General features: G+C 45.8%; 1 long non-coding RNA gene across 1 annotated transcript; it reads left to right on the top strand.

The window, feature by feature from the left end:
• The first annotated feature begins 1,454 nt into the window (after nt 1–1,454).
• On the top strand, nt 1,455–18,128 carry LOC117363608. Its single transcript, XR_004540107.1, has 3 exons — nt 1,455–1,465; nt 4,897–4,898; nt 17,886–18,128. It is a non-coding gene; the product is annotated as an uncharacterized LOC117363608 (long non-coding RNA).
• Nucleotides 18,129–25,357: the final 7,229 nt, after the last annotated feature.

The raw sequence follows: 25,357 nt of genomic DNA, 5'->3' as shown, positions 1-25,357 counted from the left end.
CCCCAGGGACCCCTGAAGAAGACTTTTTGTCGAAACGCGGACCGTGTTGGATCCTGTATCCCTAGCGGACTAGGTCCTTTAAGGCTCTTATGTGGATGATTTACTTTTATGTGGATGATTTTAGTGGACCTTTGGAACTTTGATACTTTCAAATAAAGTCCATTTGGGAACATCGTCACTCCACAAAGTTTTTTTTGGTTTTCTTTTAGTATTCTCACTATAAAATCATTGCTGCAGTGGTCAGTTCTTCCAAAGTGTTGTCAGACAGAGGTGACATCCTGGTTGGTATTACAATTTTTAATACGAGGAGGTGCTGAAAAGTTCTCAGCCAACCAAGGAGAGAATGACCTTGAACAGGACTCGATCAATGATCTAAAACAATGATCTGGTATGTCCCATTGCAGCCCCCTGCGAACCTACTTCTATTGCTGACTACCGTTACATTTGCTCACTTTGATAACAACATTGTATTGTTAATCTGCTCTACTTGTCTGTTGTTCTTTACATGCCTGACCAGTTTATCTTTTTTCTTTTTCTTTTTTAACGGTTGTTGTTGTTGGGGTAGGACGTTCCCTACCCTTGATTTCCCTTTTTTTGTGTGGTAATAATGGTCACATTGTATTAATACTACTGATATTGGCTCTGTTTATTGATCATTGTCACCCAATTGTTGTATATTTTACGAGACTCTTCAATAAAGATGATTGAACTAAAAAAAAAAAAAAAAAAAAACCCCACAGAATTTCATTTTTGCAAATTGGCACTTCAAAAAATAAGATAACTCTCTTTTCAGCTACAGTAGCAAAATAACGCTCAGAATTTAGGAAGTTGGTTGCCTGGGCTGAGAAACTTTTCAGCACCCTCTATGATATCTGTATCATTGGGTGGGTCATTGGGGTGGGCAGACTAGATGGGCCGTGGCCCTTATCTGCCGTCTATTTCTATGTTTCTATGTTTCTATGTTTCTATAAGTTTATCCTAGTCTTTAGCATCTGGCCTGTTTTACCAGTGGAACATCCTTCCTTGCACTTGCATTGAATGATATACTACCACAAGACGGTGTCAGGTCAAAAGCGCGCCAGGACAAAAGCGCGCCCAGACAATTGAGCGCAGCGCCCGCCGCTGCACCGCTCTAAATTACTGTTTTTAGCGCTCCGACGGGGGGGGGCGTGGGGGTGAACCCCCCACTTTACTTAATAGACATCGCGCCGCGTTGTGGGGGGTGTGGGGGGTTGTAACTCCCCACATTTTACTGAAAACTTCACTTTTTCCCTGTTTTTAGGGAAAAAGTTCAGTTTACAGTAAAATGTGGAGGGTTACAACCAGTGTTCCCTCTAAGCGGGCGGGTGTTGTGAGCAAACTTTTTTCACCGTGAGCCAAAAATATCGGGCGCCAGCAAGTTATGAGCCAACTCGCCCGATTCTCCTCTCGCCGCCCTGCCATCTGCCGTACGCCTCTTCCGATCGTGCGCTGTGACGAGAAACGTGTGCGCTGCGATGTAATATTTTGTGCGCCAGCGCACACCAGCGCAGCTTAGCGGGAACACTGGTTCAAATGGTTTTATTTATTTCCCCAAATTTATTTTTGTTATACGCATTGAAAATATTTGATATTGCGTTTAAATCAAAATCTCAATAAACTTGAAACGAGTGCCCGTGAGATTGTGGGAGGGTTAAATACTCAAAACTTAGAAGTTTTTGCTACGCCAGCTTTCTGGTATCTTTACATACAGTGGCGTACCTAGCATATGTAACATCCGGGGCCCATCATTTTTTGGCACCCCCCCCCATCTGTAAGAAAAACATGATTTTTAGTAACAAACCACACGTCACACATGAGTACCTAGGAAAAGGCAGCATCTTACATATTGCAGTGAGCAGTACATCAATACACCCATTGTAAAACTAAACAAGCCAGACCAGCACAGATCAATCCTACACCGTCAATCCTAACAGAAAACCATGTCTTTCGAACACACAGAACACAGAAAACACCTTCGCCTAGTAAGGAATATGTAATCACAAACTAACCCCTCCCTCTTTTACAAAACTGTAGTGTGGATTTTAGCTACGGAGGTAACAGCTCTGATGCTCATAAAATTCTGAGCATCAGAGCTGCTACCACCAAGGCTGGTGCTAAAAACGCTTCACAGTTTTGTAAAAGGGGGGATAAAATAAAAATACATAGACAAAGGTTAAATTGAACCAGCAAGAAGCTGGACTCTGCATACAATGCTTCACAGAAACAGTGACACATGTCTCCTAAAGCAATAAATAAATAGAAATTTTTTTCTACCTTTGTCTTCTGTGGTTTCTCCTTTCCTCATCTTCTTGTAACTCTCTTCCTTCCATTCACTGTCTGCCGTCTCTCTTCCCCTATATGGCATCTTCTCTCCTTCTATGCCCCTTCCAGAAACTGTATGCCTCCCCCTTCCATCTCTCCTTTCACCCCATTGGTCTGGCATCTCTCTCCTCGCCTTCCCTCTCCCACACCTCTCCTCATAGTCTGGTATCTCCCCTTCCCTGATTCTCTGGCATCTCTCTCCTTTCCTTTTCTTCCATCTTTCGCTCCCCCTCCATGCTCTCACATCTCCCCCTTCCTTTTCCCTTAGACTGGCATACCTTCCTCCTATGCTCCAAGCCCTGGCATCTCCTTTAATTCCCTCCCTCATCTTCCTTCTCCCTCCAGCTGGGTACCGCAACACTCTTCCCTGCAGCTCTGCACTTCCCCACAATTGCCATGCTTCGGTTCCTCTTCTTCCTTCCTTCCTCCCCCCCCCCCCCCGCGGGACCCTGCGGCACCATCAACTCTTACTCCCTCTAATGTCGGCCCTGCAGCTCCAGACTTCCTCGCACCTTCTCCCCTCCCCCTTTGGATCGCTATTATTTTAAATGTTATAGCCGCGGAGCTGTATCCATCAGTGGAGATGTCTAACCTCGGCCTGCCCCGGAACTCTTACTGCAGCAGCCGCCCGTCTAGGCAGGAACAGGAAGTCACTGTTGCAGTAAGAGTTCCGGGGCAGGCCGAGGTTAGACATCTCCACTGATGGATACAGCTCCGCGGCTATAACATTTAAAATAATAGCGATCCAAAGGGGGAGGGGAGAAGGTGCGAGGAAGTCTGGAGCTGCAGGGCCGACATTAGAGGGAGTAAGAGTTGATGGTGCCGCAGGGTCCCGCGGGGGGGGGGGGGGGGGAGGAAGGAAGGAAGAAGAGGAACCGAAGCATGGCAATTGTGGGGAAGTGCAATCCCCCCAATGCGTCCCCTTACCTTACCTCCCCTTACCTTTGCGACGCGTGTGTGCGCTGTGAAGAGAAACTTTGCGCTGCGATGTAATATTTTGTGCGCGCGCGCAGGCCAACGCACCTTAGCGGGAACACTGGTTACAACCCCCCAAACCCCCCATAACGCCGGCGCGATGTCTATTAAGTAAACTGGGGGGGTTCCCCAACAAACCCCCCCCCGTCGGAGCCCCTAAAAACTGTAATTTAGAGTGGCGTGGCGGCGCGCGCTGCGTTCAATTGTCGGCGCGCGCTTTTGTCTTTCGCGCCGTTATCTATGAACCCCACAAGACACCCTCAGGCATCCCACACTAGGCCTCAGTGCATGGGAAACCCTTGCGCTAATAATAACAAGATACAACAATGAGGCAGAAATAGTCAAAAGGGTTCACAAAGGGAGCGCTCAGGAACCAAAACTGTGCACACCACGCAACCCGTGTGAAAAATAGCAGAATGATATCAGTTGCGCCCCGCCCTCCAGCCGCCCACATTTTTTTTCGTCGGGTTCATGGGTTCCTGAAGAAGGGTTCTTCCCCGAAACCAGCTCGGTTGAACCTGTTTTCCGGACGCGTTTCACTTTTGTGCTTTTGAGATGACTTCCTGCTTCATTTTTCAGTTAAGTTACTTTTTTTCTGATGTTTTGATTTTGTGCTGGGGTTTGGCTGGTAGGGTTCACGTAGGGGGTCGCTCAGGTCTCACCTGTTATTCACTTTAGTTGATTTACTCGCTGTTGATTTGTGAACATTTTCACTTTGATTTATTGCACGCCCAGGGTGCTCAGTGATGGTGTGCGGGTGGGGTTACAAAGTATTGGAGCTTGTCTCCCGTTACTGCTTGCTCACACTGAGAGCACCCTTAACAACTGATATCATTCTGCTCTTTTTCACGCGTGTTACATGGTGTGCACAGTTTTGGTTCCTGAGCGCCCCCTTTGTGAACCCTTTTGACTATTTCTGCCTCATTGTTGTATCTGGGTTAGGTTTTGGCAGTAATTTTTGGGAGTGTGTTTTGCTGCTAATAATAACAAGGCCATATTTTAGTGCAGATTAGTAAAAGGGCCCTAAAACAGAAAATTAGAAGTTCATGAGGAAGTAGTAGTAATACCCTGCTATACTGCTTCCATTATACGCTTTAATAGCAGTGCTTCCAATGAAATGCTTGAAAATGACTTTCAAGCTTTAACTTTCTCATCATTATCTGGACAGTTATTGAATAGCCATACTGGGTCAGACCACCAGTCCTTCTAGCCAGGTATCCTGTTTCCATAAAGGCCAGCCCAGGTCCCAAGTATCTGGCAGAAACCCAGAGTAGCAACATTCTAGAGCTGAGATTGTGATGTCATCATGCTTCATTCCACCAATTCCTAAGAGCCGACCTCATCAGTGATGTCACAATGGCTTGATTGCCCTATACTTGGCTCACATAAGAAGATACAAATAGCCATACTGGGTCAGACCAATGGTCCATCTAGCCCGGAATCCTGTTTCCACAATGGCCAATCCGGGTCACAAATACTTAAATAGTAATATCACTCCATGCAGAATCCCAAAGGAAAGCAAGATTACCGAATCTCAAGCAGTAGCAACATTCCATTCCACCAATCCAGGGCAAGCAGTGGTTTACCCCCTATGTCTGTCTCAATAGCAGGTTATTGACTTTTCCTCCTGGAATTTGTCCATACTTTTTTTTTTAACCCAAATGCGCTAACCGCTGTTACCATATCTTCAGGCTACAAGTTCTACAGCATAATTATTTATTGAGTGAAAAAATATATATTTTCTCTTCTTTGTTTTAAATGTATTTCCATGGATTTCATTGAATCCCAGAATGAATACTAGCGGTGACTGGCAAATGTTTAACCCCCCTCTTCTACGAAACCACACTAGTGGTTTTTAGTGCAGAGAGCCACCCTGAATGACCCGCGCTGCTCCCGACGCTCATAGGATGAGCGTCGGGAGCAGCGCGAGTCATTCAGCGTGGCTCTCTCCACTAAAATCCGATAGCACGGTTTCGTAGAAGAGGGGTTAATTGAGTTTAGAAATGCTTCCAGGGCTGCCTTTTTTTGTTCAGGTAAGGTTTCTGCAGACAACAACTTGCCCAAGCAAAATTTAGACAGTGAGTGGGAAGGAATATCAACAAAGCTGAAGAGTGTCCAGCGGTTCTCCGGCCAAATTTGTTCCAGATTGAACCAGGGCTCCTGTATCACACAATAGATGCATTTTAGGTTTTCCAATCACAATTATTATTCATTTTTTTGACAACATGCACTAACAATACAATGAAACCTTCTGCCCAATATGCGGTGGCCAAAAAAATCAAACAGGATGCTAGGAATTATTTAAAAATGGATAGTTAACAAGACTAAGAATGTCATAATGCCCCTGTATGGTGCAACCTTATCTGGAGTATTGCGTTCAATTCTGGTCTCCTTATCTCAAAAATTATATAGTGGCGCTAGAAAAGGTTCCAAGAAGAGCGACCAAGATGGTAAAGGGGATGGAACTCCTCTCGTATGAGGAAAGACTAAAACGGTTGGGGCTCTTCAGCTTGGAAAAGAGACTGTTGAGGGGAGATAGGATTGAAGTCTATAAAATCCTGAGTGGAGTAGAATGGGTACAAGTGGATCGATTTTTAACTCCGTCAAAAATGACAGACTAGGGGACACTCGATGATGTTACAGGAAAATACTTTTAAAACCAATAGGAGGAAATGTTTTTCACTCAGAGAAATAGTTAAGCTCTGGAGCGTATTGCCAGAGGATGTGGTAAGAGTGGATAGTGTAGCTGGTTTTAAGAAAGGATTGGACAAGTTCCTGGAGGAAAAGTCATAGGCTGTTATTGAGAAAGACATGGGGGAAGCCTGTTTGCCCTGGATCGGTAGCATAGAATGTTGCTACTCCTTGGGTTTTGGCCAGGTACTAGGGACCTAGATTGGCCACCATGAGAACGGGCTACTGGGCTTGATGGGCTATTGATCTGACCCAATAAGGCTATTGTTATGTTCTTAACAACCTAGAAAGCAGAGAGAAGAAGACCACCCTGCCATAAAGTCCAGACAATCCAATAAAACGTCTATTCAACATAAGAACATAAGAAATGCCGCTGTTGGGTCAGACCAGTGGTCCATCATGCCCAGCAGTCCGCTCACGCGGCGGCCCTCTGGTCAAAGACCAGTGCCCTAACTGACACTAGCCCTACCAACGTACGTCCTTCTTCAGCAGGAACTTGTCTAATTTAGTCTTGAATCCCTGGAGGGTGTGTTCCCCTATGACAGACTCCGGAAGAGTGTTCCAGTTTTCTACCACCCTCTGGGTGAAGAAGAACTTCCTTACTTTTGTACGGAATCTATCCCTTTCAACTTTTGAGAGCGCCCTCTTGTTCTCCCTACCTTGGAGAGGGTGAACAACCTGTCATTAGCTACTAAGTCTATCCGCTTCAGTATCTTGAATGTTTCGATCATGTCCCCACTCAATCTCCTCTGTTCTAGGGAGAAGAGGCCCAGTTTCTCTAATCTTTCACTGTACGGCAGCTCCTCCAACCCCTTAACCATCTTAGTCATTCTTCTCTTGACCTTTTCGAGTAGTACCGTGTCCTTCTTCATGTACGGCGACAAGTGCTGGACGCAGTACTCCAGGTAAGGGCGTACCATGGCCCGGTACAGCGGCATGATAACCTTCTCTGATCTGTTCGTGATCCCCTTCTTTATCATTCCTAGCATTCTGTTTGCCCTTTTTGCTGCTGCCACACATTGTATGGACGGCTTCATCGACTTGTCGATCAGAACTCTCAAATCCCTTTCCTGGGAGGTCACTCCAAGTACCACTCCGGACATCCTGTATTTGTGCATGAGACTTTTGTTACCAACATGCATCACTTTGCACTTGTCCACGTTGAACCTCATCTGCCATGTCGCAGCCCATTTCTCGAGCCTGATTATGTCACGTTGTAGATCTTCGCTACTCTGCGTCTTCATTACTCTGAATAACTTCGTATTGTCCGCAAATTTTACCACCTCGCTCATCGCATCTATGTCCAGATCGTTTATGAATATGTTGAAGAGCACGGGTCCAAGCACTGAGCCCTGCGGCACCCCACTGATGATGCTCTTCCAGTCCGAGTATTGTCCATTTACCCCCACTCTCTGTTTCCTGTGCTCCAGCCAGTTTTTAATCCACGTGAGTATTTCACCCTAGTGAAATAGATTCAACTAGTGGGAAATCTTTATTTCTATTTATAGTCCCAACAAGGATCCAAGTTTCAGTGTAATAAGAATGCTTTCATCAGGAGACACACTGTTTTTGTGGAAATTGTGCCAGACAGCAGGAATTTTATAATACATACCGCAAGTAACCATTTTGGCTTGATTTTTTGCAATTTGGCGCCAACTACTGGGCCACCTTTTACACCCCTGAGGAAGAGGATACTTGGCCGAAACACGGACCGTGTTGGGGTCCAGTATATATTTTATTACAAAGGACCTTCTATGCCTGTCACGTTTTATTCATGTGTACTTTTAACCTTAATTTGTTGACATTCTATTAAACTAATTGTCCTTATAGCGGTTTGACCTGTGTCCCTTCCTCACTCCCTTTTTGGTCTTAGAATATTAGTATATACATGCAAAGGTACGCACTTATACTCATCTATGCCAGTATGTTGTCTAAGCTCGTACTGCAAACACCCACATGACTTATTACAGAGTAAGTATTTAGAAGGGGAGGTACAGAGGGTGGAGTACGTTTGGGTCATAGGTGAGGCTTCCACTTAAGCTTATATCTTGGGTATCTCTCACATTTCGACACCTACACTGACACTGGCTCTACGGTTGGTGTAGATGTGGGCGCCTCAATTTTAAGCACAGCAATGCTGGATTATGCCAGCATTCCATAACAGATCTTCAGTCTGGGGGCTACTGCATAACCAGCAATTCTTATGTTCTTATAAACCGGAACATACACAGGTAAGGCTAGACTCAGTCAGGGCACTGGTCTTTGACCTAAGGGCCGCCGTGGGAGTGGACTGCTGGGCACGATGGACCACTGGTCTGATCCAGCAGCGGCAATTCTTATGTTCTTATGTTCGCATAGATGAAAGAGCGCGGGACAATTGCACGCTGACAAACCCGCTAAGACAAATGCACGCAGGACGTGAGCGTGCCAGATTAAATGTAAGTTTAAAGTACTCTGGGGAGGGTTGGGGGGAGAACCCCCCCCCAGTTTACTTAGAACACTGCCGCTGCCATTGGGGATTTGGGGGGACCCCCCCCCCCCAATTACAGAGGAAAGTATCATTTTTCCCAGTGTTTTAATGAAAAATTACAGTTTCCTCTGTAAGTGGGGGTTCCCCCCCCCACCCCACCGCAATGGCAGCGGCAACTGTTCTAAGTAAAGTGGGGGGGTTTCTCCCCCCCCACCTCTCGGAGCGCTTTAAACTTACCTTCTAATCTGGCGCGCTGACGTCCTGCGCACATATGTCTTAGCAGGCTTATCAGCGCGCAATTGTCCAGCACGCTTTAGTCCCGTCACCGCATAATCACACACACAAGCAAATGATAGAATCATGCCAATTTAATATCAAAGCCTGGCACTTTGGTTCCATTAAGAAATGGGCTCCTGCCGCCCACCTTAGGAGCATCCAGACAGAGGCACCCAGTTACAGAATTGGCCCCATAAAGATTGCGGCTAATTTTAGTGAGGTTTTGCGGATTTATGAGCCAGGGCGTACACTAAGATCTGAGAAACGCACGTGGTTGGACGTGGGAATAAGAGCGAAATTTTTTTCAGCGGCTGGTCCAACCTTATGGAATTGAGTTTCTGCAAATTTGCGCTTCGGTGAGAATGTGCTTGTTTTTAAGAAGGTATTGAAGACATACCGTATTTGTTTTATCCAGGCGTGTCATTAAAATGATGATGGATTGTATTTAAGAAGATTTGTGTATTAGCACAATCTTACAGATGTTCTGTTATATTTATCGATGTAAACGATAGTTTTTTTTTTTATTTTGTGAATGTCTGAGTCTGTGGTTGTTTTATTTGTAAGCCACCCAGGTTTTAGGCCTATAACAAAGATTTTATATAAATAAACTAGCTGATAACCCGGTGTTGCCCGGATATTTATTTATCCCAAAATGTCCAACCCCCTACATGTCCCACCCCCCTATGTCCCACGTTACCCCCCCCCCCCACATGTCCCATATGCCCCACCCCCATGTCCCAACCCCCTACCCTCACATGTCCCAAAGGAATGTCCCTCTCTATGGGGCTGAACTTAGACTTAAACGGCATCGGGAGTGTCGGTATTCATCTCTGCGAGCCCGAAAACTATGGGTTGGACATTAATATCTGTCGCTTTTGATAATTTTAACATATCACCCCCTTCCCACCCCCACAGTATTTTACCACGTCCCACCTGCACAATATTTTTCCCCAGATAGTAAGTCATATGTGTACCAAGTTTGGTTGAAATCTCTCCATGCGTTTCAGAGTTATGCTGAGTATTCATGTGTGAGCCCGAAAACACTATGGGGTAGATACTAAAATCTGTCATTTTCAATCATTTTTACATATCCCCCCCCTTCCCACCCCACAGTGTTTGTCCTCAGATAGTAAGTAATGTGTATGTCAAGTTTGGTTGAAATCTGTCCATGCATTGAAGAGTTATGCTGGAACATACATACATACACACACACATATATTCAAATTATAATGTGAAATATTTGACAAAATGAATACAATACAACTAACGCAAAACTTGATTATAAACAACAATTTTAGTTTCACCTCCAGGAGCAAGAACATATAAATTCTTGGGTGAACCCACCCTTGAGCAAGCAACATAGAGTTGTGGGCCGCGAGACCCCCAGAACTTATCACCCCAGGTAGTGAGGGATCTGCATACCAAGTTTAGTTCAAATCGGTCCCACAGCTTTTTACATTTTTTCCATTGACTTGAATGGGTGAAATCTGAAGTTATGTTTGTAGCTCCGCCCACGTGTGCAGTTGGGCCACGAGACCCCCAGAACATATCATCCCGGGTAGTGAGGGATCCGCATACCAAGTTTCGTTCAAATCGGGCAAGCCGTTTTTGCGTTGGCAGCTGTTTTACATTTTTTCCATTGACATGAATGGGTGAAATCTGATTTTATGTTTGTAGCTCCGCCCACATGTGCAGGTGGGCCGTGAGACCCCCAGAACATATCACCCCAGGTAGTGAGGGATCGGCATACCAAGTTTCGTTCAAATCGGGCAAGCCGTTTTTGCGTTGGCAGCTGTTTTACATTTTTTCCATTGACATGAATGGGTGAAATCTGATTTTATGTTTGTAGCGCCGCCCACATGTGCAGGTGGGCCGCGAGACCCCCAGAACATATCATCCCAGGTAGTGAGGGATCTGCATACCAAGTTTCGTTCAAATCGGTCAAGCCGTTTTTGAATTACTGTGAGAATGGCAGCTTTTTACATTTTTTCCATTGACATGAATGGCTGAAATCTGATTTTATGTTTGTAGCTCCGCCCACATGTGCAGGTGGGCCGTGAGACCCCCAGAACATATCACCCCAGGTAGTGAGGGATCGGCATACCAAGTTTCGTTCAAATCGGGCAAGCCGTTTTTGCGTTGGCAGCTGTTTTACATTTTTTCCATTGACATGAATGGGTGAAATCTGATTTTATGTTTGTAGCTCCGCCCACATGTGCAGGTGGGCCGCGAGACCCCCAGAACATATCAACCCAGGTAGTGAGGGATCTGCATACCAAGTTTCATTCAAATCGGTCAAGCCGTTTTTGAATTACTGTGAGAATGGCAGCTTTTTACATTTTTTCCATTGACATGAATGGGTGAAATCTGATTTTATGTTTGTAGCTCCGCCCACATGTGCAGGTGGGCCGTGAGACCCCCAGAACATATCACCCCAGGTAGTGAGGGATCGGCATACCAAGTTTCGTTCAAATCGGGCAAGCCGTTTTTGCGTTGGCAGCTGTTTTACATTTTTTCCATTGACATGAATGGGTGAAATCTGATTTTATGTTTGTAGCTCCGCCCACATGTGCAGGTGGGCCGCGAGACCCCCAGAACATATCAACCCAGGTAGTGAGGGATCTGCATACCAAGTTTCATTCAAATCGGTCAAGCCGTTTTTGAATTACTGTGAGAATGGCAGCTTTTTACATTTTTTCCATTGACATGAATGGGTGAAATCTGATTTTATGTTTGTAGCTCCGCCCACATGTGCAGGTGGGCCGTGAGACCCCCAGAACATATCACCCCAGGTAGTGAGGGATCGGCATACCAAGTTTCGTTCAAATCGGGCGAGCCGTTTTTGCGTTGGCAGCTGTTTTACATTTTTTCCATTGACATGAATGGGTGAAATCTGATTTTATGTTTGTAGCTCCGCCCACATGTGCAGGTGGGCCGCGAGACCCCCAGAACATATCAACCCAGGTAGTGAGGGATCTGCATACCAAGTTTCATTCAAATCGGTCAAGCCGTTTTTGAATTACTGTGAGAATGGCAGCTTTTTACATTTTTTCCATTGACATGAATGGGTGAAATCTGATTTTATGTTTGTAGCTCCGCCCACATGTGCAGGTGGGCCGTGAGACCCCCAGAACATATCACCCCAGGTAGTGAGGGATCGGCATACCAAGTTTCGTTCAAATCGGGCAAGCCGTTTTTGCGTTGGCAGCTGTTTTACATTTTTTCCATTGACATGAATGGGTGAAATCTGATTTTATGTTTGTAGCTCCGCCCACATGTGCAGGTGGGCCGCGAGACCCCCAGAACATATCAACCCAGGTAGTGAGGGATCTGCATACCAAGTTTCATTCAAATCGGTCAAGCCGTTTTTGAATTACTGTGAGAATGGCAGCTTTTTACATTTTTTCCATTGACATGAATGGGTGAAATCTGATTTTATGTTTGTAGCTCCGCCCACATGTGCAGGTGGGCCGTGAGACCCCCAGAACATATCACCCCAGGTAGTGAGGGATCGGCATACCAAGTTTCGTTCAAATCGGTCAAGCCGTTTTTGCGTGATCGCGGCACATACATATATACATCCGATTTTATATATATAGATATAGGGCCAGATTCTATATACGGCATTGAAAATTTAGTGCTGATCAAATTTTATTTATTAGGTTTTTATATTCCACCTATAAAGGTTATCTAAGCGGTTTACAATTCCAGCTCTTGGTCCAGTCCCTAGTCCTAGGTCTTCTAGACTACTGCAACATGTCCCCTGCCCTACAACCATGATAAAACAACTACGAACAGTTCAAAACACAGCGCTAAGACTTATCTATTCACTGAGGAAACACGACCACATCAAGGCGGCATTTCTCGACTCACACTGGCTCCCAATACAAGCAAGAGTGCAATTCAAATTCTACTGCCTACCTCAACAACCGCCTAATCCAAAAGTACCTCAACCAGGCATAGGAGAACCCACAAATCCTTCATAGATCCCCCAATCAGAGGCATCACAAAAAAAAAAAACTGTGCGATGGCCTTCTAGGCACACAGGCAGCAAAACAGAACTACCCCAATTTACCCCAGTCTACAAATCATTCAGAAAAGAAATAAAATGCACATTTTGAAAAATTGGAAGTCACCCACACTACTAGACTACACCTTTTGGTGGAACTCCTTGAGCATGTACCACAAATTCGAATCATATGCATATGAAAAGAACACGATATCTCGTTTATCTACAAATTTGGTGCGAAATAAATCACCTTGGTCATTCTTAGATTCATATGTTCATTCTGCCTTGTAGACACTTCTGCCTCTCTCTCTTTCTCTCTCTCTTTCTTTATCTCTCTTTTTTCTTTTTTATTTCAATTCATCTTCTCTGCTTTTCTATCCTTTCTATTTCTTTTCTTAGCAGTTTCAAATACTCTGAATTCTTCTTACTAATCTACTATATGCAAATAACAGCAATTATGGTTTCTTTTGTTTCTACATCACTATTTCTTATTCAATTTTTATGTATTTGAACTGCTTTCTGTATATTACTTATAATATTCAATAAAATTAATGAACTAAAAAAAAAGAAGAAAAGAAATAAAAACCCTGCTATTCAAGAAATCCTTGAAGACAAACTAACACCGCAAGACTCTTCCCAATTTCTCTGAAGCAACCCGCTCTTCTCTTCAATTCCTCTGGAAACGGCCAGATAACTCCTTTTGCAATCCGCCTTGAGTCGCAAGGTATTGGCGGAATAGAAATCACTAATGTAATGTAATGTAATATTCAAGTATTTTCCCTATCTGTCCTGGTGGGCTCACAATCTTTCTAATGTATCTGGGGCAATGGGAGGATTGAGTGATTTGCCCAAGGTCAGAAGAAACAACACGGGATTTGAACCCACAACCTCAGGGAGCCGGGGCTATAGCTCTAGCCACTAGGCCACGCCTTCCTCTTTGGTATTCTAGAAAGCACATTCCAAGAACGAGCGCTTTATAGAACAGACTCGAGCACTCAAATTTGGCGCTCGGCTTTCGGCGTGAGGACTTACGCCTGGTGTAAATTAGGTGCAGATCCCCGCTATTCATGAGCACCCCTAACCCACCTGGGCCCCTCCCAGGGCAATGCGCCCTTTCGAGTTACGCACGATCCAATTTCGGCAGCCATTTTCACAGTATACCATGTAGTCAGATGGTGCCCGGATCATAATATGTACCAATTAAGTGCGTTAGACTAAAAGTAAAACTTTTTTCCCCCTTAAGAAGCTTCTGGAGTTGTTCCTGGCATCCAAGGCTTGACAAATGGTGGGATGCATCCGTAGAGGTTTCGTCAGCCGGAGGCCCGAAGTCATAATGCCCCTGTACAGATCCATGGTGAGACCTCATCTTGAATATTGTGTTCAATTCTGGAGACCACATTATCAAAAAGATGTGCGGAGAATCGAGTCGGTTCAGCGAATGACCACCAGGATGGTCTCGGGACTCAAGAACCTCCCATATGAGGAAAGACTGAATAAACTGCAGCTATACTCGCTCGAGGAACGTAGAGAGAGGGGGGGGACATGATTGAGACTTTTAAATATATCACGGGCCGCATCGAGGTGGAAGACGATATCTTCTTTCTTAAAGGACCTTCAACCACAAGAGGTCATCCGCTGAAAATCAAAGGCGGGCAATTTCATGGCGACGCCAGGAAGTATTTCTTCACCGAAAGGGTAGTCGATCATTGGAATGAACTTCCATTGCAGGTGATTAACGCCAGCAGCGTGCTCGATTTCAAAAAGAAATGGGATGTGCATGTGGGATCTCTAGCCGGGTGAAGTCTGGGGGTGGGTCATTAGCGTGGGCAGACTTGATGGGCTACAGCCCTTTTCTGCCATCATATTCTATGTTTTCTATGTTTCTATGTAAGAAGGGTTACTTTGTTCAACGGACGACGGGGACCCAGCTCCTGATCTCTGAACACAGCGCCTGCCTTATTATTTATGCAGCCTGAGTTCTACGCATGAAATGGCTTTCAAAGGCGGTGTGAGCTTGAGAATCCACTAATCTTTGGCTTTCTAGAGCTGACTGCACACTCTATAATTCTCCAGCAGTTCAGCTTTACTTAAAACGCAGATCAATGATTTCTTAAGCAGTGCATTTCTTTTAATTTGATAATTTCTGAGGAAAAGAGAGGTTCCAACTTCTTATCGAACTAGCAGGCTTCAGAGCCGACTAAATACGCACCCTCGGCTTGGTTTAAAACATATAATAAATGCACTGCTTCCGCAGATTTCAGCTGGCTATGAATGGTCCCAGCAATCCCCAGTTTCGAATAGCCGTCTTGAATTACTGCTTATTCTGATTTCTGAACCGGGCAGAGCTGAAGCTGATCTTAGCTGATTGCATATGCTTTCTCCCCAGCAGCATGCATTAAATGCAGTCTGCAGATCCCCTGGCTCTTTTTTTACTGTCCGTGCAGTGTTCTTAAACCAGTTTGCAATCGGATTAAGGCTTTTCGTTGCCCAGGTAAGCACGGGCGTAGCCAGGATCCGAACTACGGAGGGTGCAAACGATCTTAGACTGAGAGAACTTTTGTTCAAGGTTGAAGGTCGGAGGACATGACAAAATAGGCTATTGGAAAAAAATGTTGGGTTTTTGGGGGTTTTTTTTAGGTTCATACAAATTTTATTGATGCAAACACAGCAAATACAACACCAGCGCACCTCAAATAATAATGCATCATATACAATAATAGAACAAGCATCCATAATAATAAAAGGCTAAGCGCGCATGCGCTGTCGAAAATCCGTGAGTCCTGGTGGCGTGAGCTGTGCTTCTGTGCCAGTGCTCATGGCGCCCATGCTAGCGCCGTGTGCCAGCGACTCCTCCCTCCCACTGCCGGTCCTCTTCAAAGCGGCCTGCTGAGGTTCGCCAGAAACTGTGGAGAACCTTGCAGGCCGCTCTAGCAAATCCAGGGAGGCGAAGGCGGGACGGAGGCTGCAATCGGCAGCGGCTGCTGCTACTCCTCCAGCCGCCTAGCTCCTCTCCGCTGGCCCCGGCTGGCAGCCCCCTCTGCCCAGTCCTCTCTGCTCCGGTGGCCCGCGCAGGAGAAGGAGCGGATGAAGCAGGGAGACCGTGCAAAGGGAAACAAGGGGGTTGACGGGACAGGGAGGGGAAGGAAGCCGAGGAATCTCTAGCACCCGTTAATGTAACGGGCTTAAAGACTAGTATACAATAAAAGAGTAACATCAACCAAATTCCCTCCCCTTCCTTCTCTACATAGGGCAAGTGAGATTAATGAGGGTGGAAAGGCACTCCAAAGCCCTGTACTCTTATGAACCCCAAAAATGACACACTGCCCCTTCCCCCCACCTAAGCCACTTATCCTATCTTTGACTAATTGCCAGAACCTTCAATACACCCCATTTCCCCTCTTCAAACCCCTCCTCTCCTCCCCCCCCAATGATACTCTCCACCCCGCCCCACCAGTACTCACCATTACTCTCCCAACCCAACTAATTAACAAATTAGGACACCCATCTTAAAACCGCACTGCGACCCTTAGGATGTAAGACTTGCAGATAAGGCTCCCATATATTCAAAAACATCTTTCGTTTCCTAGACCCTCTGGCATCTCGCGCCTCCCAAATGACCAACGGATGCAATTGGTTCCGCCAATGCCAATATGCCGGAGGGTCTGGAACCATCCAGTACTGAAGAATACAGCTTAGCAAAAGGAGCCTATCTGTGCTAAACCTTTCCAGAACTTCCTTTTCTATTTCTAGCCTTCTTTCCCAATGTACCGACTGGCCGCAACCCTCCGCTGCCAACTCCAGCCTCCGTCCCTTCTTTCTTGCCCCTCCATTCAAGTGATCCTCTGTCATTGTTGAGTTCAACTGACTGAAGACCAAAATTGAATAACAGATGCAGAGAGCACTAATTTGATGTTTCCAGAGTGTAGAAGCATCAGGGTCCCCTCACCCCCGTCCCACCACCTCTCTCGCTCGCATCTCTTCCTCCCTTCCCACCCTCCTTTCTAGTCTGGCTCACTTTCTTCCTATCCCACTTAAGGGTCCAGCATCCATTTCCTTCCCCTCCACTCCCCTTCACCCTGTGGGCCCATCATCCATGTCTTCTCCTCTTCCCTGACCCCCAATTGCGGTGCACCATCTGTCCCCTTCCCTTCCCCCTCCCCTCCTCCTTCTGCGGGTCTGCCCCCTCTCACTCTCTGACCATCTACCCCTGTGGAATCTCCCTGCCGTCCTGCTCCTAACTTTGCACCCTCCTCCCTCCCCCATGCATGTCTGGCTTCCAATTGACCATCCCTCCCCGTGTAGAGTCAGTATTTCTTACCTGTGAGCCCTCCCAAAGCAGCAGCAGCCGATAAGCAGAGGAAACATGGCACACCATATACAGGCTGGAAAATCCGGACCCATGACGCCACCCCCTAGATAGGCCCGCCCTGTTCTGGCCAGCCATGCCCCATTCTGTCCCCAGTCCCGCCCCCCTCGACCTGCACGAGCAATGCACGACGTCGGACGGCATTAGCTGGTGTGACGCAATGACATCACTGCGTTGCATGCGCGAATGCTGTCCCACCATCACTCGTTGCCGGAAGCTTTTGAAAGTGCCAAGTTTTGAAAAGCCGTCCGGATCCCCTGGACGTGTCCGTGGAAATACCTGCCAGGGCCTTTCTTCTGACGCATCTGAAGTAACGCAGCAGAGGAAAGGCCCTGGCGGGGCCGGCTGCAAGCATTTAGCATTGCATTCATTTTCCGTTGGTTAGGGGGGGGTGCAGCTTCACCCCCCTGCACCCCGTTGGCTACTCCCATGCAGGTAAGGCTTTTCACTGTTTTGACTCTCCGTGAGGATATCAACAGTCGGCTCTACAGTCCCAGAACATTAGCAGATGGACTCTTAGTTATTTAAGCAAATCGGTCTTTAATGCACATCTTTAAAAAAAAAAAAAAAAAAAAAAAAAAAGCAGGATACAGGAGTGCTGAAGATGATCCAGATCCCAGGGAGGGAGGTAGAGAGAGTGATATGCCAGACCGTGGGGAGTGGGGAGGGAATTTGGGGTGCAGGCGAGAGAGGTGGTTGGGTGGAGTGAGGGGACATAGATGCTGAACCACAAATGCGGGTGGGGAGGAAGGTAGAGAAAATAAGAGTGTAAGTCTCTGCAGAATTCTGCGCTACACAGTTGAACAGAATTCCACTAGGAGTAATATATGTAATTTGAGTGGTTTACTTGATAAGTCCTGAACTGAATGCAGCTTAATTGCCTCTTCTGAAAGCCAGTTTATTCTCTTGTACTTTCAAAATCAAGCTTGTTGCTTTATTTATTCTTTAGGTCCTGTCCTGTTGTCTTTTTATACATTCCAATAAAACAAACACTTCTGTTTTAAAAAAAAAAAAAAAAAAAAAAAGGAAATGAACTTACAGTTTGTTCCTTGTACTGAATTGTGGCTCTTGCCAAAGTCCACCCTCCACTGGTGTGCTTCCCTGCCTCAGGGAACCGGGAGGGACAAATTCAGTTACTTGCTGAGAGTAATGCTGTGCTTTTTAGAGATTAACGGTACTAAGTGTGAAAAGCCATAATGGAATAGCGCTGTCTGTGAGCCATTCAGTCGCTGATTATAGAAAGCTAGCTGCTGCTCAGAGAGAGAGAGAGAGAGAGAGCAGTAGAGAATGACAAAGATGGTGTCAGCGTTAGGATTTCCATGGTAAGGGCAGGTTTTGGGCATCAGGGGGGAATAGCTACATGTAACTACATCTCTATGCTCTTTGCGCTGATTCCCTCTGAGCATGTGCGCAGCCTAATGCCAGCTAATTGCTTCTAGCGTTGACGTTAGGGTTTAAACACTGGCCTGATGGTTTATTAGTATTTAATAACTGAGAGGGGCATTTTCAATTGGACGTCTATTGAGTTTGGACGTTTTGGGAAAGACGCCCAGAAATCCAGTAGAGAAAGCGTCCATTCTCAAAACAGCAAGACGTCTGTCCTTTTTATTTTTTGTAGACGTTTTGCTCCTTAGTACGTCTATCTTTTTGGGGGCCATTCTCGAATATAAATATGTCCAGAAGAAATGCGCGCAAAGGTTTTTCCCCTAGGCAGCCTGCATTCTTAGCAAACTGTTCGGACAACTGAGCATAGAAGAAGGGCTCTTCTAAGAAGTGCTCTAGTGAATTTCACATGAAAAGTCCCAGGTGCAGATGTCACTATATCTTGCATATATTGTATGGTGAGCCCTCCAAAACCTATCCAAAACATACTGTACCCATCTGTACACCAAAACAATAGCCCTTATGCCTGCAGGTGTCATCATAATGTAGGTACGGTAGGTTTTGGAGGGCTCACCATACAATATAAGCAAGTTAAAGTGACATCAGTACCTCGGACTTATAATGTGAAATTCACTGCAGTAACCCTTAGATTACCCCTTTGCTCTCTGGGCTCAAATGTTTTGTGTTAACATCTGAAGTTGCTTGGGCTGAGAACTTTAAAGCACCCCTCGTAATACAGGCTAGTACAGTGTTTTTCAACCTTTTTACACCTATGGACCGGCAGAAATATAAAAATTATTCTGTGGACCGGCATCGGTCCTTGGACCGGCGGTTGAAGAATACTGGGCTAAGTCGTGGGCCAGATCCCGCCCATCTCTACCCAATCTCCACCCCAGAGCCCGCCCCCATAATAGTACTAATTGCACCTTGCACGTCCCGTGCCTCATCTGGAAGCCTTCCCTCTGACGTTGCAACGTCAGAGAGAAGGCTTCCGGTTCACGCACAGGATGCTCGTAGGAGCCACTGCCCATGGCTTTGTGCACCGAATCAGTTAGGAAGAGGGAGCTGGCTCGAAAATACCGCCGCATCGATCGCACCGTGGACCAAAGGTTGAAGAACACTGTTTTGGGCCTGATGCACGTGCTGGCCCTGTGGACCGGCAGGAAATTTCTGTGGACCGGCACTGGTCCATGGACCGGTGGTTGAAGAACAGTGGGCTAGAATGTACTAGTTTTTTAACATCTTTGGGTGGTGGAAGGGGGTCAGTGGCCACTGGGGGAGTAAGGGGGGAGGTCATGCCTTAATCCCTCCAGTGGTCATCTGGTCTGTTTGGGCACCTTTTTAGCACACTTTTAAAATAGGTCTAGCTCCAAATGTCTAAATGCTACATTCTACAATCTGCACAGTGCCTTCTGCTGGGAGGTCTTCATCTGGCAGGACTAGCACTTTCACACCAGCCACACTAATGGGGTACTCATTTTGGGTGTGCATGAGGCCACTGATCCCCCCCCCCCCACCCCATCTGCGTGACTTGGGGCAACTCCAGCATTGATTAGTCCATTAGACCAGCAGCAGAAGAGAAGAGAGGTATTCATCTGTAGATAGAGAGCAGAAAAAAATACATCAAGAGGGGGAGGGAAGGGAAGAAGAAAGAAGGAGACCCTGGCAAGCAAATTATCAGAAGACAACCAGAGCCTGGGACCACAACACAATCTGAATAATGACCAGACATTTTATTTTCTGTTTTGTGATTACAGTACGTCAGATTTGAAATGTGTATCCTGCCAGATCTGGTGTTAGACAGCAAGCGTGAACTAGGACCTAAAAGAGAGAGGAAAAGTCGTGCGTGGGGTTGGAGAGGTTGTAACCCTAGACTTCTACTAAGACTAAGGGGTCCTTTTATTAAGGTGCACATTTAACGCACACTAAATCTTTAATGAAAAAAAAAAGTTGGCCCGCAACTTAGCCTATGTTTTCAATTTCGGCCCCTTATATGATTGAGTCTGACACCCCTGTCCTAAAGGTACAATAGTCAGTTGTATGCTTACATTTGGAACAAAAAGAGTTATTACAACTTAAGAAATTGTCATGAAATATCATTGGGAAGGGATTGCAGGTATGTTTGTAAAGGGGACCACTGTTTGTTTGTTGATTGTATTTGCAAATTCTACTGTGAGGTTGATCTCGGGAATCTCACGCATATTACATTACATTAGAGATTTCTATTCCGCCATTGCCTTGCGGTTCAAGGCGGATTACAAAAGAATTACAAAAAACGTATTACAAGAAGAAGATATCTGGTCATTTCTAGAGGAGATAAAGAGTAGATGAGGTTGCTTTGGGGAATCGGGAAGGTATTGGGAAGTGGCATTGGGAAGTGGAAAGGAGCTAGCGGTATTAAGTCGTTTGCGGGAATTTCTTGAAGAGTAGAGACTATTTCTTTTCTGAATGTTTTGTAAGTCTGAGGTCATAATTAGTCGAGTTTTGCTGCTTGTGTGGCTAGGAGGCCTTCATATAGTTTTTTTCCCATTTGACTTCTTTGATTGGGAGGTACGTGAATGGAGTGCGGGTTTTCCTGTGTCTGGTTGATGGAGTTTGGATGATTTTACTAACAGTTGCCCTGGCTTCCAGTGCCGCAAAGGGTTTCTAATGAAATGTTGTCAGTGATACATCTGAGCTTGTATGGATCGGTTCCTTTGAACTTTCAATCTTTGTGGGAGGTGGATCAGCCGAGGAGAAACTTAAGGTCTGAGGGTACAATGAGATTAACCTCTGAAATGGAGAAAACTGTCCCGTATGTTAAATCCAGAGCGGCAATGTTGTCTGTAGCAGGGGTCAAATTTTGGAATTCCCTCCCCGGTATCCTGAGGACCTGTAACAGCGGGATCTGGATAGTCCCTGCTGCTGTCCCAAAAACCCTTTCTTCCTTACCCTCCCCTAAATAAAACCAACACACTTATTATGGTATAATAGCCGCAGCTCTTTATTAAATGAGAATAACCAATAAATTAACTTTGCATAAATAACATCATTAACATAATGACTCTTAACTTGAAAATCAACATCAGCAAGCTCCTCCCGAGCTACCCCGTGCAACATTACCATTTGCCCCTGACCCCGCCACCAACAGCAAGCATCTGAGGGGTGGCATGACCTCATGCCCCATTTAACCCGGGTCACCTGACCCCAAGGCACGGCTCCCAGCCGGCCCACCGCTCATCGCCAGATGAGCCCCAGCAACCAGTAGCTCGGGATACCCGCCATCCAAGCCACTAGAGCCACCAGCCAAGGGTGGGAGGGTGGGACAAAAACCGCCCTGAAGGACCTACAACAACTCAGTCCTCCAAGGTCCCGATTTCTTGTGCCCCCTCAGACCGCCCCTTTTCTTTAAACTAACCTATCCAAAACTCGCTTTTAGGCGCGAACCCCTCCCCTGTACCTATTCTAATTTTTTCCTCCAACGGTCCCCCCAGCTTGCCTTGCGAGCAGCACGAGGCCTCCCAGCCCCGTGTTACTATCCGCCCGTAAGACAAGCTCCCGGGCTACTCTTTCCGACCGCTTACAATTTAGAAAGATGTTGAAGACACAACTCTTTGTAGAGGCTTTTTTTTAATTTTTAAAAAAAAAACCACCTGGTAGATTTATTTTAAGAATTCTAAGCGGTGGTTATTGCACTTTATTTAATGTGATAGCTAATGTGTAAATTCTTTGAGCTCTCGAAATTATTTTTAGGGGATGAGATTGCTACGTAATTGCAATGCAATTTGAATGCATTTTGTAAATGTATTGTGTCTGAATTATTGTGAATGTTTTTCAATTGCTAACCGCTTAGTTTTAAGCAGTCAAGAAATATTAGAAAGAAAGAAATTTCTATGCCGGCGAGGGGTTTCTGGACGAGTGCAGGCGCCGACGCCGGCTGACAAGACTTGCCTCTCGCCGTGGGTGGCACTTCCCGTAAGCAGGCAGCCGGCGCCGGTGCCTCTCCTCCTCGCCGGCAACTCGCGGCGCACCCGGAATCTCGCCACGGCACCCAGTTAGCTGGTCTTTCACTGCTACCATTCACATGTTACCGACGTACAATATCATGAATTGCGATATTTCTTAATAGATATTATAATCCCAAGCGCTTCCAGCCGTGGTTTTAATGGACCTCAAATTTTCACAAAAGGGTCGTCAGACGTGGTTTTCAATCGATAACAGAATTGCCAAGAGGGATATTTCGGCTCGATGGCACCATAGTTCAGGCTGGACGTCCTTGTATATAAGCTGTATTTAATGCCTGAAGCAGAAAGCTTCAGGGCCTGCGATTTTTATCTTCCTGTCTGGATTTACACAAATCTTTTTATTTTTTTTTTTAAACCTATCGAGCCTTGTCTAATTATTTCTTGTTCCCAGAAACATCTGTAATAACCAGAATGGCTACGTGTCAAGACCAGAACAATTAGCATGCAAGCGAAAACAAAGGCAGGGCCTCGCAAGATAGCAAAAGTACTTAGTGGAAATGCTGCTCCTCTGAGCTGCCAAGCGTCGTGAGTTGTGACTTCGGACTGAGTCACTAAAGCCCGACAGTGTGCGTCATAAATTCTAGCTCAGCTAATAAGAGACGGGTTTTCGATAGGACAGTCAGTATAAATCAGGGGTCTTAACTCCGTCCTCAGGGGAAGGAAACCAGTCAGGCTTTCGAGCTGTTCTCAATGACTACTTACGGTAGGCTATAAATCTCCACGCCCGCTGCTTCCATTGTATGCCCATCTGTCTCTTGCGTATTCATATCCCGAAAACTGGTTTATGGCCCTTGTGGACTACAGTTTGACATCGCCGGTACAGGATGGGCCCATTATTCATTGGGTTACCATATTTGTGAATCGCTGCCTGCCTACATTTTTAATGCTGAACCCCCCCTCATTTGCATGCGAGGATCGGATCAGATTGGAGGATGATTGGGACAGAGGTTAATGATTCGGGCCGGAGAAAAATCGGGTTGCACAGGGGTCGCAAACCGATCGGTACACGATCGGTTTGCTTAGTGAATCTAGCCCTAAGTGTCATTAAAAGGTAACGTTTACCCTTGTCAAGAAGGGAAATAAGAAGGGGTTCAGTATCGTGATTGAAACAGAAACCGAATTGACTATTATCCAGTATATTATTGGTTTCCAAATAAGATACTAATGGAGTAAATACTGCCCTTTCTACCACTTTAGTAAGAAAAGGGAGGGAGGGAGGAGACTGGTCTATAGTTCTCCACCTTATTGATGTTACAATCCTTGTTCTTAATCAACGGTAAGTCGTCTTCAATCTGTCTGGTAAACAGCCTTCCTGTATAAACCATTAATTGTCCTCAATTATCTGCAAATAGATCCTTCAATGATTTCAAAATTGATGGATGTAAAACCTCAAGTTTAAAATGGGAGTTTTTCACTCTATTAAACAAACTCAATAATTGTTCTCATCCTAACGGCTCAAAGGTTTCCCATTTGTCATTCTCTGATACCGGATAAAACTCTTTGGGTGGTAAACAGCAATTATGAAAAACAGATACAATATTAGTAACTTTGTCATGAAAATCACGTGTAAATCCTTGACAGAAAATTACGCCATCACTGTTCTTAACAACAGTAGCATTAGAAGTCAATCATTGAACCACCACGAAGAGTTCCTTTATATTAGAGTAGGGGTGCCTAAAAGGTCGATCGCGATTGACCAGTAGATCGCAAGGGTCGAGTCGATCGCGTTCCCCCCCAACCTCCGATGTCAATTCTGGCATCGGAGAGGAAGTTCTGGGCCAGCCAATTGCTGCCTGGCTGGCCCAGAACTTCCTCTCCAATGCCAGAATTTGTGTCGGGGGGGGGAGGAGGGGACGCTTGTGTAATGGCTGCACGGGCCTGGCTTTTACGTGTCAGGGAAGCAGGGAGAATTCGGTGGTGGTGGCAGCTTGGGAGGGGGCAGGGAGAGAGAAAGAAAGACAGTGGCTTGGGGGCGGGGGGGGGGGCAGGGAGAGTGAAAGAAACAGAGCTTCATGCTTCCTGGAATTAAACAAGCTGCTGTTCCTGCATTGACTAACTAACAGTGCTGCCTTCTCTGGAGAGAGACAAGAGAGAAAGAAAGAAAGAGAAAGGAGGGGCAGGGAGAGAGAAAGAAAGAAGGGGCAGAGAGAGAGAAAGAAAGGGAAGGGGACAGGGAGAGAGGGAGAAAAAGTCAGGGGAGGGAATGGAGTGTGTCGGGTGGCAGGGGGCAGGCAGGGAGAGAGGAAGAAAAAGTTGGACTCATGGAGAGACAGAGAGAGATGTTGGTTGGAATGAGGTCTGGAGGAGAGGAAGCATGCAGGAGGAAGAAAGAAAGAAAGATTGGATGCACAGTCAGAAGAAGAAAGTTCAACCAGAGACACATGAAATCACCAGACAACAAAGGTAGGAAAAATGATTTTATTTTCAATTTAGTGATCAAAATGTATCCGTTATGAGAATTTATATCTGCTGTCTATATTTTGCACTATGGCCCCCTTTTACTAAACCACAATAGTGGTTTTTAGTGCAGGGAACCTATGAGCGTCGAGAGCAGCATGGGGCATTCAGCACAGCTCCCTGCCCAAAAAACCGCTATTGTGGTTTAGTAAAAGGGGAGGGGGTATATTTGTCTATATTTGAATACTTGTTACTGAGGTGACGTTGCATATTTTAAAGTCATCTGTCTTGACCTCTTTGAAAAAAAACCCTGAATATAAATTCTAATTAACATTTTCTCTGCGTACAGTGTGCTTTGTGTTTTTTTAAAATTTTATTGTTGGTAGATCATTTTGACTTGGTCATTTTAAAAGTCGCTCGCAAGACAAAAAGGTATAGGCACC

This window comes from Geotrypetes seraphini, chromosome 1, assembly GCF_902459505.1.
Source record: "Geotrypetes seraphini chromosome 1, aGeoSer1.1, whole genome shotgun sequence".
In the NCBI taxonomy this organism is placed as follows: domain Eukaryota; kingdom Metazoa; phylum Chordata; class Amphibia; order Gymnophiona; family Dermophiidae; genus Geotrypetes; species Geotrypetes seraphini.
The sequence above is the reverse complement of the archived record's forward strand: the minus strand, read 5'-3'. Positions and strand labels throughout refer to the sequence as shown.